At 43.8% G+C, this 19,031-nt stretch overlaps 1 long non-coding RNA gene across 1 annotated transcript; it reads left to right on the forward strand.

The window, feature by feature from the left end:
* Window positions 1-331: 331 nt before the first annotated feature.
* On the forward strand, window positions 332-13,994 carry LOC142587087 (uncharacterized). Its single transcript, XR_012829352.1, has 5 exons — window positions 332-412; window positions 489-556; window positions 1,848-1,932; window positions 3,436-3,522; window positions 13,899-13,994. It is a non-coding gene; the product is annotated as an uncharacterized LOC142587087 (long non-coding RNA).
* Window positions 13,995-19,031: the final 5,037 nt, after the last annotated feature.

Genomic DNA, 19,031 nt, shown 5'->3' on the forward strand with positions numbered 1-19,031 from the left:
TAATATCGCCCTCGTAGTTAGAAAGAGGCTGTAATTTATTGATAAATCACCATCTACATTGTGGGTAAACACGGGGAAAGCAGGAGACAGAAATTTAAGACAATGAGCGAAACGAGAACCAGATAAAAGTGAGAGCAAATGATTCGACAATGGGGCTTGTCTTCTTCAAGGCGACTTATGCTTTTTTGTAAAGCATATGCCGCCTTCAAAAATACAAGTCCATTTGTCAAAACATTGGATCCCGGTTTCACAGTGTTCTCCTTTTGCTCATCATTTACAATGTGGTAAGGCATTTATTAAGTATTTGTTTTATATATATCGATAAGTGCAGGTGGTTTGCAGAAAACTGCGGAAAGGTACCTATGAGCGGTTACACAGCTTCGCGAAGAGCGACGATTCCGTTTTTGCACAGGTAAATTGTCACTGAAATTGCGACTGCCAGAAGTGGGTTAAAACCAGAATTGAGTAGTTTGTAAATTGTTTCTCAGGTTAACGTGCCAAACAAGTGCTTTAATCATCACTCCCTTCTTCTGAGCTGCTTGAAGTGTCAAGGTCGGTGAGTAGTTGCTCCCAATCATCCGCCACGGAATCGTCACCAGATTCAGATGAGAGGTCCAAAAGAGCATCGGTTTCCTCTCCGGACAGTCCTCGCTTTGAAGACATCTAGGAAAAGTATCGTTTTTCCCACGGTCTAAGGAAATGCGGAACTTATACACACCCAAAAACTGCCGCAAAAGCCGCTTCCACCGCACACGAAAAGCGCGGCAAAATACACGCGCTTTCAGCCCAGGTATGGCTTTTTGCGGGTACATTTTTGTTTGGTGGCGCTGCAGATAAGGCTACACTTTTCACGCATAATGTCCCCAATTGAGGACACTTGTTCTTTTCCTTGTACCGAACTCATAGCCAAGAAAAAACAGCAACAAAAGCACATCATATGGATCAAAAGTTGTTCTTTGCGCAGATATTTTTTAAAGTCCAAGAGCACCAGAACCTGCCGAGCAATTATTTTTTCTTTTCTATGAACATTCAGTGACCTCGAACAAGCCTACTCCCCTTTAGAGCCTGGCGCTTCAAAAAACATGGACAGCAAACGCCATCTGTGTAACAGTTTAGAAACCATGGCATGTCCCCAAATGAGGACACCGCGCGGCTAGTGACTCGCTGCAAGCAACTGGACGACTTCTATAGCAGGATAAATATGTCTTCATATGAGGCCCGTATGCATGACAGGGTTCATATTTATGCGGAGAGGTAACTCAATATGAAAAATACATGTCTGGCTGTGCTTTAGCTCTATCTAAATATTCGTTATTAATTTATTACATTGTTTTTACCATTTTTCAAGTTATCGGTAGATAACCTGAAAAATGGTAAAAACAATGTATTTCAGACTGCTTTATTGACATAAACGAAAAGTGCAGTCACATTCCTCTGAATTCCAGAACCACGTGATGAGGCGTTCTGAATATATCAGGTATTTGGCAGGTTTCTGCACGCATGCTCTTCTTCCCAGAAAATGCTAACGTCTGAATAATGTAGTTTTGAGTTCGGATGGTTCTAACTAAGCTTTCAGCCTTGAATAAAAATTATCCGACATAGTCGGCTAAGTGACTTCCCGAAAATACGTATCTCCAAGAGGTATCTGGTATGCGGACATTTGCATTAGTAATGACCGAATATGGTGGGGAGGGTAAATATCTAGCAGCATAACTACACGTGTTTCCATAAACCTTTCGTTTGCATAAGTATGCACACTCGTAATGTTGCAAATTCAATCTATGACATATTAAAAATTGCTTTTAAATGAACGCTGAGTTCATTTAAGTTATAAAAGCATTTCACAGGTTGCTATGAGAGGAATTCACATTTCTTGCGCTGGTATCCTGTTTGCCTCTCTTTATTGCGTATACGGATCACCGGTTTCAAAATGTAAGTATACAACTTCATACAGGTGACATTGAAACATTTCTTTCTTTGTGATTGTTTATTTGTTTTGTTCATTTTGGTTCAAATTACATATTATCGAATATCAGGTGCTGCAATTCATTGTTGCCGATAGCGGAAATCTTGAAAATATATATATACCTCCGTGGACGACGTGAACATGATATCACCGTGCATGAAAACACCAGCGTTCCTGCTGAGCTGCTGCGTGTAAACACTGCTCCGAGCGGGACGGGAAATACACGTCAAGCTTACGTTATGTAGTAATTTATGGGGCGCCGACTAAGGCTGATCGTTTCCTGTAGCTCGAAGCGCGATGCCTGCAACACCAGTGACTGTCCCCATAACGCGAGCTTCGTGAGACGCCTGGCAGCGGCCAGGGCTCAACCCTCGCTGCCGTACCTATTTAAAACACTGTCCGAAGAGCCAAGCACAACCATAAACCTTGTTATCGCTGTCAATGCTTCACTTTTCGGGCAATACTGCAAATTTGTTTAACTGAAGATGTCATAAAAACAGCTGTTAAACTCTCATTCAATGCCGTCATATGGTGGTTGCTACATTAATGAGGCTCAATTCGTTGTCCATTGTAATTAAATAGTGAATCCATAGTACTACCAGGAACATGAAGTTGCCCTGCACTAGACACTGCGGCAACCCGGGCCTCCTTTCTTGCATAATGTTTTTGGGGGAGGGGGAGGGGCGGCGGCGAAGGGCAACGTTGATGAGAAATTTTTGAAACATATAATTTCTCAGCTTAAGAATTGAAATACATGTGCCTGATCGTGATAAGCAATAACGAATGTTGGCCACGTATAACAGCTCACGCAGTAGTGAGCATTGTGACCTAATCTCAAATTGGTTATTGTGCCGGACGCTTCAGTAGGCTCCAATAAAAGCACTCAGCATGGAAATTGCGGGAAATTTTTGGCGTTCTATATTTATTTACTGTTAAACAAACATTTAAAAAACTACGGAGGACATATTACCACGAGAAATAAATCCAACAGGGACCCTCTGGGATGGTCTGAAACAAGCGATGCAAATGCAGTTAGCTGCAATATCTAGTCTGCCTCCTCATCTCGTCTCCGATGAGGAGGCGTCAGTAATTTCTTCGTGTGACATGATGAAAGCTCCCTTAGTTATGGGAACGCATTTTTCTACCCTTTGGTGAGCTAGTGTGCTCTTAGAATGAAACTAATTTGGCGTTATAACGAATTAAAAGCATTGTTTTGGTTTCAGGAGAGAAGTTTGTAAACTCCGACTTAAAAGAGAAGAGAGCTTTTACATTACTACAAACATTTTGAAAGCCTTGCAGTACTGATTTCCAACACTTCGAATATTTAAGTCAGTATAAAAAATTTACGTACATCTTAGTTTATGAAATCTCGAGAAAAAATATGTTTTTCCTTGTTCAATTATGAAATCTGCACCAAATATAGCTTTCTGTAAGAATAAGTGACTTATCAATTCAAATTGGTGTTTCAGATCGCGGTGTGTGCCAACCTATTCATTGCTCTCAAGGATATACTGTTTGCTGTTTCCAAAGCCACACAAACTGCTCCTGTGGATGTGGTAAGAGCAAGAGCGCTATGGAAGTTCGAAATTTATCAAAAAGTGTAATTTGCATTGGTGTGTCGAACTTCATCATTCATTAGGCATGGTACAGTGATGTCTCACAGCAAAGCCGTTAGTGGGGATAGAAGCGCTGGAAAATGTTAAATGCGTGTTTGACGGCCTCCTGACAGAACAAGGTGATTGATGATGTTTATAGTTTAACTGTGGGCTATGTTTGGGGCTATGCGCCTGAAAATTCTTAAATGTATTGCTTAAGAAGCGGCTACATAAAAAGCGCTAAGCAATTTCTTTTTATCCGCTTAGAGGTGTTACATGAAACTTACAAAAATTGGCCGCGGGTCTTCTGGACGCGAAAGCAGCAGCAATTTTTTATTGCATAGAACCGTTGCTACGTTGCGGGTAACAAGCGCCCAAGGCTAGAAGTGTGTAGGGTAAATAAAGCCCTTGCAGAAACACTTACACGCGTTGAACAGCTTTGCAAAGTTATTTTACGAACCTAGCGTAAGCTTTGTCCAATGCCCTCGATGAGCTGTACACTCCAGAAAAATGAAATTTTGCACGAAGAATAGAAATATTACTCGTAATATATGTAGGAGTGTCAGATATTTACAGTTTTTGAAAAATATTCCACTAAGAGACACTAAAGCAATACACTAGATCAGTTTAGAGGGATAATGTGTTACTTGAAATCGCTGTTTTCTTTTATTTCGACATAACAGGTTGAATGTTAGAAGCGAAATGAAGGCCAACGTTACAGTTTCTAAATTGCGCGTCGAATCCTCAACCCCGGTAAAGCACTGTGACGTCACCTATTTTTAAGAATTCGTTTTTCGTATTTCTTGTATTTCGCGCTGTCTCGACAAACGTTCCCCAAATTTCTCGTGTTCAATGTTAGAGTCCTTTGTAACGCAGTGCTGACTGTGTTTACCGCTAAAGAATTAACAAGGCCCTAAACGATGCTGTCGAAATCAATCACGTCACAGCAAGTAGGCGCGAGAACTTCAAAGAGACGTCGCCACCCGTTTCTTGTTATTTAGCTGTTTATGGCTACGTTATCATATGCTAGAAAGCGTTATATGGTAACTCCTCGTCATCATCATCCTGGTTAAGCCCACTGCTGGGCAAAGGCCTCTCCCATACTTCTCCAACTTCGCCGGTCATGTATCAATTGTGACCATGTTGCTCCTGCAAATTTCTTAGTCTCATCCGCCCACCTAACTTTCTGCTGCCCCCTCCTACGCTTCCCTTCCCGGGGAATCCAGTGTGTAGCCCTTAATGACCATCGGTTATCTTCCCTCCTCATTAGATGTCCTGCCCATGCCATTTTCTTTTTCTTGATTTCAACTAAGATGTCATAAACTCGCGTTTGTTCCCTCACCCAATCTGCTCTTTTGTTATCTCTTAACGTTAAGCCCATCATTCTTCTTTCCATAGCTCGTTGCGTCGTCCTCAATTTAAGTATAACCGTTTTCGTAAGCCTCCAGGTTTCTGCCCCGTACGTGAGTACTGGCAAGACACAGCTGTTATACACTTTTCTCTTGAGGGGTAATGGCGACCTGCTGTTCACGATCTGAGAATGCCTGCCAAACGCACCCCCAGCCCATTCTTAGTCTTCTGATTATTTCAGTCTGATGATCCGAATCTGTGGTCGCTACCTGTCGGGAGTAGATCTATTCCCTTAACACTTCCAGTGCCTCGCTACCTATCGTAAGCTGCTGTTCTCTTCCCGAGGCTGTTAAACAATACTATAGTTTTCTGCAGATTCATTTTTAGACCCACCCTTCTGCTATGCCTCTCCAGGTCAGTGAGCACGCATTGTAGTTGGTGCCCTGAGTTACTAAGCAAGGCAATATCATCAGCGAATCGCAAGTTACTAAGGTATTCTCCATTAACTTTTATCCCCAATTCTTCCCAATCCAGGTCTCTGAATACCTCCTGTAAATACGCTGTGAATAGCATTGGAGAGATGGTATCTCCCGGCCTGACGCATTTTTATTGGCATTTTTTTGCTTTCTTTATGAAGTCCATGATGGATAATGTTTCCACTGAATCAAACGCTTTCTCGTAATCAATGAAAGCTATATATAAGGGTTGTTTATTCCACCCATTTCTCTATCATCTGATTGATAGTGTGAATATGGTCTAAAGTAGAGCAGCCTTTACGGAATCCTGCCTGGTCCATTGGTGTACTGAAGTCTAAGGTGTTCCTGATTCTATTTGCAATTAGCTTAGTTAATACTTTGTAGGCAACGGACAGTAAGCTGATTGGTCTATAATTTTTCATGTCTATGGCGTCTCCTTTCTTTTGGATTAGGATTATGTTAGCGTTCTTCCAAGATTCCGGTGCGCTCAAAGTCATGAGGCATGGCGTATACAGGGTGGCCAGTTTTTCTAGAACAATCTGCCCAACATCCTTAAAGAAATCTACGGTTACCTGATTCTCCCCAGCTGCCTTCCCCCTTGGCATAGCTCTCAAGGCGTTCTTTACTTCTTCCGGCCTTACTTGTGGGATTTCAAATTCCTCTAGGCTATTCTCTATTCTCTTGATCGATCTCATCCATATTAGTAATGATATTGCCGGCTTTGTCTTTTAACGCATACATCTGATTCTTTCCTGTTCCTAATTGTTTCTCCACTGCTTTTAGGCTTCCTCCGTTCCTGAGAATGTGTTCAATTCTATCCATATTATACTTCCTTATGTCGGCTGTCTTACGCCAGTTGATTAACTTCGAGAGTTCCGCCAGTTCTATTCTAGCTGTAGGGTTAGAGGCTTCCATACATTGGCGTTTCTTGATGAGATCTTTCGTCTCCTGTGATAGCTTACTGGCATCCTGTCTAAAGGAGTTACCATCGACTTCTATTGCAAAATCCTTAATTAGCCCCATAAGATCGTCGTTCATATCTTCAACACTAAGGTCCTCTTCCTGAGTTAAGGCCGAATACCTGTTCTGTAGCTTGATCCGGAAGTCCTCTACTTTTCCTCTTAACGCTAACTCATTGATCGGCTTCTTATGTAACAGTTTCTTCCGTTCCCTCCCCAGGTGTAGGCTAATTCTAGTTCTTACCAACCTATGGTCACTGCAGCGCACCTGGCCGAGCACGTCCACATCTTGTATGATGCCAGGGTTAGCGCAGAGTATAAAGTCTACTTCATTTCTAGTCTCGTCGTTCGGGCTCCTCCACGTCGTTTGTAGTTTTTATTCGGCATCGCTGGAGCGTTGTTCGCGGCTGTTCGTTTCGCGGCGGCACCGTTTACAGCCTCGTTGCTGTTCTCTCCAGCGCTCCTCGTACCGATGATGTTGTTCGCGCGTATCAACTACACGTGTCCGCCCCATCGATAACGCAACTGTTTTTAACGCCGATACCTCTCCAGCTTATATACTGCGATAACCTTGGTGTCACGCTATTCTTCACGGTGAGCGTTCTAATCTGTTCTGCATCTTGGCATCTGCGCCACCCCACTGCACCCGTGTCGGTTTGCTAGAAATCGCTAAGTCCGTTTCTGTTACGAGACGCCGAAAAAACTACGGAAGGCTAGTCACATACAGCTTTCGCTGTAAAATAATGTAACATAAATTTCTTGTAATCAGGGAGAAAGAAGTAATCAGGGCAGAGATGTACAATAGCCCAACATTCAGTGCATAGGTCTTTCACACCGGATTTGACTGCTTTAGGACCAGTACAAACAAGAGTAAATACGCGGAACAGGATGACACAAGTGTCTGTCGCTGAAAAAAAAACGTATAGAGATAGCCGAGCACATTTTGATGGAATGCTAAATATTCGCTCATCCACGACAGAAGGAAACGTCCCCCTTCAGCTGTAATTTGGGTTCAATTCAGACAGCAGTCTAAGTGGTCAGCGATGAACAAGAGCAAGAGGCTGCCAATCTCATTATAGGCATATGTAACAATCCAACACAGAAATATAAGTTCTAATGAAGAGAAAACCTACTACACAGCAACTGCTCTGGTAGTTGTCTAAGAACTCGTAAGCATTGCTCCACTTGCTAATCTCCACGCAGCCCGGTGTGATTATCAGTGTTTTAAAACTCGATCCAACGAGTACAAACGACAGCGCAGCGGCGATATGAACTGGGGCCAACGGCGGCGCAAAGTTAATTGAGGACGGGAGCAAAGTACTGCAGGTGGCGGCGCCATCTGCGCTGATGACGTTCCGATAATGATAAGCCGTTATCGCTCTTTAGTGCCTGATGGATCCACGTCGTTCCCTTGCGAACTGTGATCAACCACACGCCGGTGGTCGCTGCGTCTTGTGTAGCCGCGAAGGCCGTACCTTGAGACCTTCACTGCTCACAGCCTCGTGTGCTCTGCGTTCTCACCGCATCGTTCGCGGTGATAACAGACGTACCGACCCGCCTCTGGAAAGCGATCTGTGATGGTGGCTCAGTGCGGCGAGTGCTAACAGTTTCGTTGTGCTCTGTGTTCTCGCCGAGTAGCTCGCGTTGAAGCGAGAGGCAGCACGAAGGTGGATTCGCTCGCTGCTGCTGGCGCTGCCTCGAAAGCGATCGTCTTACCGGAAGGAAGGATGGGTTTTCTCATTGGGCAAGCGTGAGAATGGTGTAGGACACTGTGAAACAATCAATGCAAGAGATGGGAGCAGATATTTAGACAATGTTGCGTCCTCAAGCGAAGCTAACTGGAATCCGATGGTGGGATTTTTTTAAACATCGCAAGCTTGGTGATCGTAAGAAGTGGCACTGCTTGAGTTCATGTTCTAATTAGAGATGAATGTTTGTAAATGCCAATATGGTTAGCTGTGCTCAAGTGTATTCGACTGAGCGCTAAAGTGTTTGCTTCTAGCATAATATACACCGACGATGCCGTAACATACGCTAGCAAATATGGCACTCAAGAGATGAAAATGTGGCATGTGATGACCACGTCTGGCACGGCAGTGAAAACGGCATGACTGTTTCTGAACAGCATGTACAGTGGCTGGTGCAGTATACAGCTCATTCCTGAAGAACAGGAGTATATTTTTTTCTGATGACCACGCGAGATAAAACTCTTGCAATGCAATAGTGCTGCTCAATAAATCATTCGACAATGGCTTATTTAGTAAGGAATTTTGTATGTCAACCTATAACACTTTATGTAAGGCACTACCTGTCAAGTTTATCGATACCTTTATATTTTGTGCACCCAAAACGCAGTGCCTTGTTCGCGTTTGTTTATAGACCATCCTGTCTTCCTTTGTAAACCCGGTGGTCTGCGTTCACAAATTTTGGGCAGCAAGATATAAAAGCACTTATGCTTCTGTCTTAGAGGATGCCGCACTTGCTGTTGAGGCTCTGAGTGAAGTTACTGTACTATAAAGTATATTCTGTGAAAGCATAATATTGGTGCCTCAGCTGAAAACACGAAACGCTGGGACATAAATAGAGTAAATATTACAAAAAATATCTGCGAACTTTCATACCGCCATTATGATGTATGAAACAACATCCTTGCCTATTTTTGTGCGATAAACTCGCGCTTACTGACTTTAGAAAGCTATATCTTGCTTGTTACCTTTTTAAAAGCAGTCAGATGTACTAACATGCACCACAATTCAAGCATTTCGCCACGCAATTTGTTCATTTTGGACGGGGACACACACACATACACACACACATATATATATATATGTGTATATATATATATATATATATATTAGCTATTATGTTCCGTAAATATAAGACTACTATATATGTATTCCATAGAAGTCAATACGTGGAAGCGGATGCACGAACACGGCATTTATACGAAACCCACTGTTGGGTTACTTGGTATTGCATGTTGACAGGATTTTGCGCTCGCGCTTGGAAACAACAGGGCTTGCAAAAGTATTTATGTACGCGGATGACTATTTGGTGATATTAAAACGTGACAGGGCTTGCACGGCGGTTGCCACGTCGACAATCCACTGGGTTTTCCGCAAATGACTAAAACCTCTCACCTTAACATATGAAGTGTATATTGACCGATACATTAAATTCTTAGACCTCACGCTTCATGTTTCAAGCACCCATACATGTTGGTGTTATGAGACAAGAGGAAAGAAGCTTTTTCTTTCATGCGCACCTGCTGGCTCGAAATTGGTTAAAAGCGGCATCATTACCCCTATTTTAAAAATGCATGTCTTAAATCCTGCCAGCATCTTGTGCAAAATAGTTTCGATAAACAGGTTAGCGACTCTGCACTGCTGGCTACAATTTGCAGTTGCTGATTGCGATGGCTCGTAGTATGTTAAGAAAAAGCACAACTAATAGTTGTGGTGCCGCCTTGTAGCCCTGCAGAAGTAAATCTGTGATCATGGAGCCGTACCTACATAAAGTCGTCGACAATCTCAAGATTGCAGTAAGAGCTGCAGTGAGCATTGTTTTTTTTCTACCAACATAGTTGAGTTGAGTTCAGTGGTTGTAGGATACTGGTGGGATTAGCCATGCAGTAGCTGCCGGCAATTGCTCCACCGTAGCGACACTTAAAATACATAAATCATATAAATCAGACACAGACCTCACAACTACACATAGTCACTCCTAAGGTCACCATGTGGAGGCCAAATCGGTGTCCTGCAGGTAATTTAAAAGAAGGCGAGAAACCTCCTTCCTATCCAACTGGTTCCCGCGCGGGAAAACAATGTACTGAAGAGAACTGTGGGGAATTCCTGCCTTTTTGAGGGACCCGAATAACACGCTCGTTTTCGCGTTATACAGAGTACAGCACATAAGGTAATGTTCTATGTCACCGCACACACCACACGTTGAACATAATGGAGACAACGCCAGGCCAGTCTTACACAACCACGCAGGGGTACGAGCAGAGCCCGTGCGAATGCGGAGCAGTAAAGTGACTTGGTTTCTTTTGAGACCCCTAGTCACACATGGCTTGTGAGGTGAGCTCCACAAAAAGCTGAAGTGGCACGACACCGCTTCTCTGAAGAGTCTCTGGTCCTCTTGAGACACTTTTCTCAAAGGATTCCCAGACAGCGCTCTATGGGCGAGGCTGTCCGCCATCTCGTTGCCTATGATACCTATGTGCGAGGGCACCCATTGGAATCGTATGGAGAAGCCTTTAATATGGAGATTGTGCAACGAGCGTAGGCAGCTTAGACATAAAGCATCAGTAGGGAACCCATGCTCTAACCTTTGAAGGGCGGATTTGGAGTCTGTAAGAATGACAACGGGCTGAGGCGTACAAAACCGCAGCTTCTTTAGAGCTGTCTCAATGGCAACGCTTTCGGCCGTTGTGGAGGACACGACTGCAGTGAAGCGAACCGACCAATCACACCTCAAAGAGGGAATGTGAAAAGCAGCTGCACTATATCCTCTGACCTTGTCCACCGAGCCATCAGTAAAAATTTGAAGATGACGTGCATATTCAGTTTCAAGATGTTCCAGTACTAGCGAACGCTTTGCCGCCATAGGAGAACTCCGCTTAGCACGAACATGAGGAATTGTAAATGAACAATCGGGGCTCGTGAAAGACCAAGGTGGTTTTAACCTTTTAGTTCGACCTCTAGCGTCAAGATCCATGTAACCAAGAGTATTAAGGGCCAAACACGCTCGGGACACGGATCTCTTTCGAAGGCTCTGTAGAAGGGCTCGACCGGCTATTGTCTGTTTGAGGCAGCCAATTTGCATCAATAACCTTTGTGAAGCGAATAGGCTAAGAGGTCTCGATAGAGACTCATAAAATACTGCAATGTTAGGAGCCGTCTGTGGAACACAAAGAGCCCTCCTTAGGCCCTTCCTGCGCAAAACCTCAAGTCATTCCGGCTGTCATAGTGAGGGGGGAAATTAAAGGGAGCTGGTACATTATTCGACTCGTCACTAGTGCATCGTGCAGCCTGATCATTGAAGAAGGGTGATTTCCCCATTGCTCACTTGCAACTCTACGGATCACATTGAGACGCGGATATAGTGATGTCACAATACAGTCCACAGCTCGTCGCCACTGTAGACGGTAGTCAATAATGACGCCCAAAAAGCGCTTGTGCTTGAATTGACGAAGAAAAGATTGTTCAAGGTCAATCTTCAGCCGCGCATACCGTCTTCCTCTACCTGGAAACTTGATGAAGCCAGATTTTTCCACCGAAAGAGTCAACCCTACACCTTGAAGGTAATTTTGAACTGAAAGTAATGCCTTTCGAGCTATCAGAGCTAAACGCTTGTGTTGATATCCGTTTAACCAAATACAAATGTCGTCCGCATATATCGACATATGGATATGCCTGCAATGTTTTTGTACTTCAGCGCGAAGACCAGCCATTTCAACATTAAACAGCGTCGGGGAAAGAACACTTGCCTGAGGTACACCTCGCGATACCGCCCTTTCGGTGCTTATGGTACTTCCTAACCGCACTTGAATTTTACGATCACTAATAAGTGAGTGAATGAATCGTAGAAGATAGCCCTGTACGCCTATGTCCATCAAGCTATTTAGTATTGAACTCTGAAGGACGCTATCATAAGCCTTTGATACGTCTAGAAAATAGCTAGTGTTGAGAGGCCGAAAGCTCTTTGATGTTCAATGTGGCTTATCAAGCCCAAGACGCTATCTTGTGCGCTTAAACCTGTGCGGAATCCATTCATGCATGTTGTCAGAGCCCTTCTATCTTCGAGCCACCATGATAAACGCTTACTTGCCAGCTTCTCCATGAGCTTAGCCGCACACGACATCAATGATACAGGACGATACGAGGCCAAGTCTGTCATTTCTTTGCCGGGTTTCAGCACTGGGACAACACAAGCCACCTTTCATGAAGGAGGAACGTCGCCAGTTTCCCATACTCGATTGAGAAAGCTTAGGAGCATCTTCCGGTGTTCTAGAGGCAGGTTCTGCATCATCTGGTTGGTAATGCCGTCAGGACCTGGTGCACATCGACGCCGCAGGCTGCTGAGTGCTGTCTGTAGCTCTCGAAGTGTGAACGGGGCGTCCATAACAGACGTAGATGTTGCAGGCCAAGCACATGGATGAATTCCTGAGCTTGCACGTACAAATGCATCTGCAAGTTTCTCTGCCAAGCAAGCGAGAGGTTTCTGCTTGAGCAGTGCAAGCGCTTCGAAAGGCTTACTAGGACGAGAATCACCAGTAGGGCTATCAAGGACTCGCCAAATTCTCGTCATCGGTAAAAAAACAGACAAGCTGGCGCAGAAGGACGTCCACTGCGACCGACAGAGCTTGTTCGTATGGCGAGGAATGGCAGAGTTAGGGCGGTTGAAGGTCGTCTTCAAGGATCTGTCGTCCTTCTTCTGCATCAGTTGTCGCTTCGCCCTTCTGCGCACTGCGCAAATGTTCCTGAGTTTTAAATCCGGAGTCGGAAAATGATTAGGCAACTTGACCGCCGTGATAGCAGCCATCTTACCATAAACCATTCTGTTTATCACATCTACTGAAACACTTGCAAGTTGCTCCCTGTATTTGTCCCAATTAACAACATGGCTCTTGTTAGTGCCGCGCGTATATAAACTTCCCAGCTTGTGCGCGAAAGTTAATAATCCTAAGCAGAAGCGCAATGCTTGCCATACAAATCATCGCGAACAGTTTGTTACCCCATGTATGGAAAGTACAGTTTACTGCGTTACATTGTCATGCGGAAACGAATATTTGGCACCAACTGGCAGATGTTTCAATGATCCCTTAGGCGAACACTCAAAAAGTGATCATAAACAGGCAGTAACCGGTCATCTTGCTGTTCTCTACATGCGCTGTGGCTGCAAAGATTTGTTTAAAAAGACTAGAGTGATGCCCAGATATTCTGATCAACTGACAACGGATATCGTAGAGGTGTTTGAAATGAACAAAAGCAAAGATTGCGTGCGTCATTGTCAGAGAAGGAGATACTGGTCGTGCAAGGGTAGTGGTGGCTTGTTACGCTGGTAGGCGATCTGGGTTGCTGTGGTAACAGCACAATCAGTTTCCGTGTTTTATTGTACGGTGCTATATATATATATATATATATATATATATATATATATATATATATATATATACGGCGACCAAGTGAAATAGAGAATAAGTTGTTAATAGCTCTGTATTCTTTGTGCCTTCTCTCGTTCGTGCGTTTATTTTTGCTATAAACTTTTAAAGCCAATTCGTATAAAAAGAAATTTTAGGAAAATCATCTCTCGATATTAAGGTAATCATCTTACCACTCACAAAAAATCAGACAGTAAAAATATATACCTCGTTGGCAGGTGCACTGTCGTCTTAATATTGGCGCGGAAGTTTTTGGTTTATTATGTCGTAGGTGGGCTCTTGAATCGCTTCTAGTTTCCTGTTTTTTCTGCAGGTGCAAACGTGGTCATAGTAAAGCAGCGCAGCGTTTGCACCAATGTGAGAATGTAATTTTTTTCTGGGTTTCAGCGCCGAGTACAGCAAATTGTGAAAGTATTTTTGAAAAAAACTGCCCTTTACCTAAACTGATCATGTGTACTGACATAAGGTCAACCTGCTTTTGTGGTAAGTAATGACAGTCTGTGTATTACAAAAAAACGAATTAAGACAACGGCTCATGTGCATCTCGGAGATTTTCCGGGAACAAATTGTGTGCATATATTTTAGAGTGCAATGTAAGGGCAAAAACAATTCGGGCAAAGCTAATTCGGCGGGAGTGTTTATTATCGCGTTTATAAAGGGGGGGGGCACACGTGTAATTTGGTAGTTTGAGATTCACTGCTGAGAGGATTGGTGAAATATTCGTTCATTGGTATTTACTTATGCAACTGCGACTTCATCTTGATATGGCGTGAGCTGCAATAGCCGTGTAAGAGCCGAAGCCGAAAGACGTCACGGATGAGTTGGTTACGGCAGCTGGGCCCTACTCTCACGCTTTGGTCTGGACACGCAGCCACGTGACCTGCACACGTGACCTCAACTATCGCAGCTACGGTGCTCCGGTGCACGTTACTAACTCTGACGGATAATCCCTCGTTGCCGAAAAAGCAGTCGCTGCAAACGAATACAGAATCGGGGTGAGGGGATCGGAGACCCAGGTTCGATTCTCATCAGTACCGAAGCTTCTCGCGTCTTTCTTCTTGTTATTAAGATCACAGGAGTAAAGAGGCCACAATCACCATAGAAACAATAAAATTCGGGGAAGTCAGCTAACAATGTTAATCATAATAAAATACAGAAAATTGAAGGGTAGTAAACCTAAGGAATCGGTTTATTACTTCGCAAAACTAAACCTTCCCAGCCAGTTGGATATTAACCGTCTGATGGCAGATATATTCGCCATTGTTTCAGGGGTCACTGATAATTACGCTAAAGTAGCAGTATGAGAAGTTGTCAGGGAAAAGCTAATAAATTTATCGCATGGTTTGCAGAAGACTAAGTCATGCCGTCAAAAACAAGCAGCTGATTTTTAAATGCCAAACAATTTGCGATGCCCACTACATTACTGCTGTTCACAAAATTTCACAAAATATTTCTTATTGCTTTTCATTCAAACAGTAAAGCCGACATTCCGATCATTTTTACTTACGTCTTGGTGAGGAACATAATGAACATGTTCCCAAATCACAAGACAATATCAAAGATCCCTAATCAGCTATTTAGAATAAGAAAATTATAGCTAACCACTCTCGGTGCATGCTATCATAGACATGTCTATTGCATTGTAGGTCCCTCAGCAACGTAGTCGTTCCTTTATGGTTTAAAAACAAGGCTTAATCGGCAAATAATATTGTACAAGGCTTACCCGGCGAACAGGTCTTGGTTCACAGTCTTGATCAGTAAATGAACCTTCTTTTTCCTTTGGCATGTCGAGGTCAGCATGACGAAACCGCCGGATTATCTCGTCAGTGAAGATAGCTAGGTTTTCATTGGGAATCTGCGAACGACGACATCAGCCCTTTCTCGCCCAACGATGCTCGTAAAAGCCTAAAGGGAGCTTTCGCGAAACAGGTTCTATGATGTTATGGTAGCCTCTCAATTCTCAAACCATGTGCAAGCAGCATGCTGGTGCTGTACCGCCCCTTATAGAAATAGTCGGCGGCGTGCTCTTTCGGAGGGCAGACTTCAATAAGTCAACATCCAGGGAGCAAATTCCTCGAGGAAAGCCTGCAACAACTGTGAATTGACGCGGCTTCTCTACCAGCCATTGTGCCTTGCGAAACTGCACGTACTAATGTTCTAGGCGCCGCACTACAACACTGTAGAACTCGCGAGATATTATATTCATTTCCGGAAGAATAGCGCCAAAAATATTGCCCACGGTTCTGGCTTCAGCGGATGTTCGCCAGCCTACAAAACGCAGTCGCCCCACGCTTCTCCTTGGAGATGGCTCTGCGCATGTTCGTGTCCTGCCATGCTATGGGTTTGGACGCACGCGCAATATATCATAACGTACACCTACTCAGTCAGACGTTTTCCGTGAATTCAGATTCGCGAAATTGAGGCAGCATTTCTTCATACCATGATTGCGCCCACGGGTGCGACCACACATGCCAGAACAAGCAGAACAACCTTGACCATTAGTCGATCACACGGCCTTTGAACGTTCCCTCTTTTCATTTCGTGTACCTCAATGTCTTCTAGCACGCCGGGTACTTCCATGTGCTTAACGTGCGGCGCTGCTCGAAAATAATGAGGAAGTCGTCGAGCGCTTGGTCCCCATCGCAAGATGCAGTCTTCCTGAACAACACTGCACAGTTCGGATCACCTAATAAAAGCTGGTAGTACGCAAAAAAAAAAAACAATGGCGCACATAGGGCCTTAAAACGTAAAAATATTCAATATGTTTTATTCCAATCTCTTGAAGTGAAATTTGCGTAACCGCCGACGAAAGCATCGGGCAGTGACCCGCAGCGTTGTCTGAAGAGACCAATCAAACGCTGTCCTCGTTATAGATGGTCACTTTTGCTTTCATTAAAAACGAATAATATTGCCTACAGTGAGTGGATTGTATTATCTTATTGGTTTACAAGAGGCGAGGAGCACGCTCAAGTGGAGAGGGATTCGATAGGGCCGAGCCAGTGCACTGAAAATCGATAAACGGATGCAGAGGGTGCGGCCGGTGTCTAGGATCGGTCCGCTTTCCCTTACTTAGCTCGAGGTGACTGGTGTATAATCGCGGCGGCATGCAACGGAAGGGTAAGAATGCCGCTGAAACAGCAAAGAAGAGGTGGCAGAGCGACATCGTAAACGTGCCGAAAGTGCTCGAAAGCGTTTCACGGCCACGCAAAAATTTTATTGTACGCAAAAGAACCATACTCTCCGACATGTGCGAGGAGCCAGTGCCTTAGCGATCGGCGGAAGCCATCTTTTATTCCTTTCGAAGCGAGCCACCCTGGGGCTGTTCATAGAAAAATTCCGCTTTCTTGGGCGTAGAAATGCATCTTTCATGCGTAAACGTCTCTTCAACGCGGTGATCTTTCACGGTTTTTTGACGTCCCATGACAGGCAGGTGAAGTAAGTGCAGCCCGAAAAATTTTGACCAATATCCGAGAGCTAATGGCGAAAAGCCGTCTAATCAGAAATAATTATTTTATTTTCGTTCAGTCCAATCATGCATAATCAATGTGTACGCGTCATATCAGATGAGAAGCCATCGTGGTTTTCTTGACGTCGCGTCATAGTTGGCGAAGTGCGGGTATTTCAAAAAAGTTTTTGACCAATCGAAGAGGGCTGATCGCAGAATTGGAATAGAAAAGTTTGGAATAGCTTTACGTTATAGGCACCCATAGTCACGCAAAACGCACCAGATACGAAGAAATAACAGGAATCATTGCTAATCAACAGCGCACACGCTCAGTTAGACATTCCAATCCAGGCATGGATTATCTTGGCTTTAGTACCAACCGTAATATGAACTTAGGCCAGGATCGGCAGACTGGCTCTTACTACTGCCAAATGCCGCCAAAGCAATTGAATTCGTATGCTCAGAATGTTCCGACGGTAACACGGCGGATATATCCTAGAGAAATTGCAATATTTATGTCAATATAATTGGGAAGAACAGTTAAACAATTACATTTTCATTCGCAGTACTGAGTATCACGTGACCTGCTTAACAGCTCCAGAGCGGCACTAACTGAGCAGTGATTTCCCCATGTAACACATCTCCATCTGTGGTTGGCGGTAACCACAGTTCAGTCTGGTAACAAAAGTGCATATTAAATTTGGTTAGCAGGCCCGTGTGACTAAAATGTAAGAGCTGCATTAAAAAAAACATACCTCAGGCTCGCCGGGCCAGTCGACGAATACGCGACAGCGGTGGTGACTTCGACAGCAGCATAATTCTCGGTTATCATATAGGAACCTGTGGGGCCTGACTAACTCGATTAACAATTCGGCGTTGAAATTTCCTTCGGTGTTATCCATGTCGCACATTTCAACACCACCAAAACAGACAGCTGAGTAATCAATGGATCAGACGCGGAATTCAGATGTAAACAAAGTTGCAGCCGTTGCAGCCGCTGCTGTTGCGAGCGTCAGCTATGTAAAATAGCTGTATTTAGCGACGCCTTCTTTATTTCTGATTGGTACATTTTGCTGCGGCGGGGCTCTGTCACCGTGCTGGAGACGGAAACGTAGAACGCCGCTCTATGTCACCGGCGACCCGTTTTCTAGGAAAGAACGACTCGGACAGCCTCTCCCATGAAAAAAATGTAGTGCCCTGATGGTGACGCGTTGTAATATGTGACAGCTGTGTGAATGAGGCCTAACAATGCGCACTCGTTAAGACATTTCAAAACGTTACATGTGAGTTTTCACTCTGTTTTTAACAGGAAAACTATGTTGTTTGCCGCGTTTATATTTGGAGTAAATAGGTGCGCGCTCTAGGTCATCTGTTAGTAAAAGGTTATTTATTTTTGTCTATCAAGGGCTAAATGGTAATTGGTCTATCTATCTTGTGCGGAGGTGCTATATAACGCTACCTAAATGTTTCCTCGCGTTCCTCGGAGAAGCAAACGAGTGACCAGTGATATAGTCTCTCGGAGAAGCAAACATGTGAACAAGTATATATTTCGAGACATTACGAGGCATACAGAGCGTGTCAGTTCACTTCCTTCGCAAGCTACAATAATCCTCGTCTGCACTAATGGAATGCAACTATTTTTGTAGGGTTCTTTGTCTTCCACTGCAAGACAAATTAGTTTTACTATGAGCGCAGATCAATTCTTAACAATAATTACTGAATCAGCTCAGAAAATATTGCACTAGATGATAAATTTTCAATGGAGAATTTGTATAACCTATTGAGCAATTCTCAAGTAATTTCTTTCCAAGGATTCTTGTTATGGTTGCGCTCGGTTATGTTAAAATCATGAGTAACCAAAAAGCCGGTATCTAAGCTCTAGTGAAATTCATCAACCAAGACCCAATCTTATACAAACAAGCCAAATATATGGCGTGCCGATCGTGTTTTCAGACCATTACAAAAATTCTTAATTTGCAAAAATTCTTAATTTACAAAAATTCTTCGTAAATTTTTAAATGAATATTGACCACCGACTAGAAGTACCATGCCACGCTTTTTGTCCCCTGTGGTGT

Source organism: Dermacentor variabilis, chromosome 7 (assembly GCF_050947875.1).
Source record: "Dermacentor variabilis isolate Ectoservices chromosome 7, ASM5094787v1, whole genome shotgun sequence".
In the NCBI taxonomy this organism is placed as follows: Eukaryota; Metazoa; Arthropoda; class Arachnida; order Ixodida; family Ixodidae; genus Dermacentor; species Dermacentor variabilis.